General features: G+C 39.1%; 1 non-coding gene across 1 annotated transcript; it reads right to left on the reverse strand.

Annotated features, from left to right (window-relative positions):
• Window positions 1-2,454: 2,454 nt before the first annotated feature.
• LOC141626047 (small nucleolar RNA R71) lies at window positions 2,455-2,561 on the reverse strand. The gene has a single exon (XR_012535778.1). It is a non-coding gene; the product is annotated as a small nucleolar RNA R71 (small nucleolar RNA).
• Between the last annotated feature and the right edge of the window lie 342 nt (window positions 2,562-2,903).

Here is a 2,903-nt window from a genome sequence, read left to right on the forward strand (position 1 = left end):
ATAATTAGCGCATATTTAGCCCCCGAATTAGCCTTGTTCCCATGCTTTTTAGTGCCTATTTGGGTCATTTCTTATCTTTAGTTCTTTGTTTTGCATATTCTTTGAGATTTTGATCCCTTGGTAGGAAAGGAGTAAGAATCTTGCATTTTCATGGCAAAACGAGGCTAAATTGATTGTATTCAATGACCAAGCATCAAGAAGAGACAAGACTAGAAGGCCTTTGTACATATCATAGTAGAAGAACAATGTTGAGAAAGGATCCTTGCGTCCCCAAGGAAATCCCCAAGGAATTTATGAAGAAAAGGGAAGAAAAGAAGAAGAATTGTTGATGACCAACAATCCGAACGGATTGCAGACAATCCGCCCGTCCAGCCAGAACAATCCGAGCGTCCCTCCTTGGAATCCGCTCGGATTCCCCCTCAACAATCCGAGCGTCCCTCTCCTGAATCCGCTCGGATTGCACCGCCCAAATCCGGCCGTCCCGACCCTAATCGGCCGGATTCCCTGACAAAGACGGATTTCATTCTTCAAGCTACGAAAAGAGAAGCCCTTCTCTCAGAAAATACCGGGTCCTCCTTGCTCAACTTAAAAAGTGTAATTACTAGTTTAGCCCTTAGTTAACCCTAATGCATCCTCCCTAATTTTCACTATAAATACCCCATTAGTCTAATTAGAGGAGCATGTTCTTCTTATCAATAATTAGAGTAGTTAATATCAATCAAATCTCTCTTTAATATTGTAATCAAGTATTAATCAAGTATTAATCCAAGTTTTGGTTCTTTAATCTCTCTTTTGTTCATCCTTTATTTTGGGTAATTGAAGATTATTTGGGTTATTATTGGGAGATTGACAACCTCTCAATCAAACATCAAGTACTTCTATTATTCTTGCTTTGTTATTGGAATCATTAGTAGGTATAATCTCTTAATCCCTTTTTAATTATTGCTAATTACTTTTATTTGTTCATCATGTTTCACTATGTTAGTATGATTGACAACCTTGCTAGCATGTTCAATATGATGATGAGTGAGTAGTCTCTTAGCTAGGGTTAATGGGTGATTAGGGGAAACCAACATGGGGAATGATTCATGCTTAAATCAATATGCTTTCATATCTTATTTGCTTGCTTGTTTTGATCTTAATACATGCACATGTTATATTTGATGAAATGCTAAGCCTATGAATCCTTGCATTTACTATCATCTTCTATCCTTTCAACAAGACTTGTAAGACATAACCCAACTCGAGTCTTGTTAGACCATGCATGTGTTGAGTAGGAAAGATTAAGTCGACTTGTAGGTGTTGTACAATCTAATCGATTCGGCTCCGGGACCCAAACTTTCCTAGGATTGTAAGACATAACCCAACTCAATCCATCACAACAATAATTGCTTGCCTATACCTTGTAAACATGTTTGTATGATCATATCCCATGATTCCCCTATGAACCCATGACACCCTAGTGCCTTTAATCAATTGTTTACACCCCTTATTTTATTCATCTTGCTAGTTTATTTTCATTGTTATTTTAGTTTAGTGACCTTCTACACCAACCCAATTTGTGACACCCCTAGACACTACTAGTTACAATAGAATTCTCATTTCAATACCCGTCCCTTGGGATCCGACCTTTACTTGCCTCTTTACTAATTGTAGAGTTGTTTGTGAAGTATAAATTGTGTCTTGTATCGACCATTGACCAACGACCACATATACTTAATTGTGAACACGAAATGGCATCGATCAAAAATGGCGCGTTCTGGGGGACGGTGTTTAATTGATTTAAGATTTCTTTTTATTGCTATTAGTTGTGTCTTTCTTCACCTTGGGGAAGTAAAACTCCTCAAGGTTTGTTCTAATTGTTTTTGAGTTGTTTGATATTTTGCATGTCTAGAAGGTTACAAGGTGATTTGTTACCTTTTGACCGTGAAATCGAAAGAACCTTGACGAATAATAGGAGACTTGTTAGGAGGAATTTGGGAGGTGTTGGTGAAGTTGTTCAACCCACTAGTGAGTTTGTCAATCCTTTCGCAATAGAAGGAGAAGAGAACCCATTAAACAATACCACACAAAATCCACCTACAATGCCTAAATTCTCGTCACACTCTATACCCACCGAGGAGAACCTACCAAATGGTACTCCTACACCACAACATCTAACCGGAAATTTTATTGCCAAGTCCGCCTTCATCCAATTAGTTGAGAGGAGCCAATTTGGGGGATGCCTAGTGAAGACCCTCATTCTCATATGGAAACCTTTTGCGACTATTGTGATGCTATCTCTCAAACAGGCGTGACTCAAGACCAAATTAGATGGGTCTTATTTCTTTTTTCCTTAATCGGCACCGCAAAGCAATGGTTGAAGGGCCTTGATAAGGCCACCCTTGGAATAGATTCTTGGAAGAAGTTGGCTCTAGCTTTCTACAAAAATTCTACCCACCGGAAAAGACCAACATGCTAAGAGCTCAAATTACGGGTTTTAAGCAAAGGGATGAAGAATCTTTGTATGAAGCTTGGGAGCGGTTCAAAGGTATTTGTCGCTCATGTCCTCACCATGGACTTAGCGAATGGTTTTTGGTACAACAATTTTGGAATGGTTTATATGAAGATTCAAGGAACATTCTCAATATGGGATCAAATGGAATGTTCACCGAAGTTGATGACAATCAAACATGGAACAAGATTGAGGAAATGGCGGTCCATAATTCACAATATAGTAGACCTCGCAAGGCTACTAGAGGAGGAAAGCATGAAGTGGACTCCGTTACTCAATTGGGTGCTCAACTTAGTGCTCACATTGACACAATCAACTTGAAGTTTGAACAAGCTATGGCTAGACTTGAGGAAAACTCAAAATCATCGAAGCATCATGTCAATGCCATGACGGCATCCTCATCAATCCC

Source organism: Silene latifolia, chromosome X (genome assembly GCF_048544455.1).
Source record: "Silene latifolia isolate original U9 population chromosome X, ASM4854445v1, whole genome shotgun sequence".
In the NCBI taxonomy this organism is placed as follows: domain Eukaryota; kingdom Viridiplantae; phylum Streptophyta; class Magnoliopsida; order Caryophyllales; family Caryophyllaceae; genus Silene; species Silene latifolia.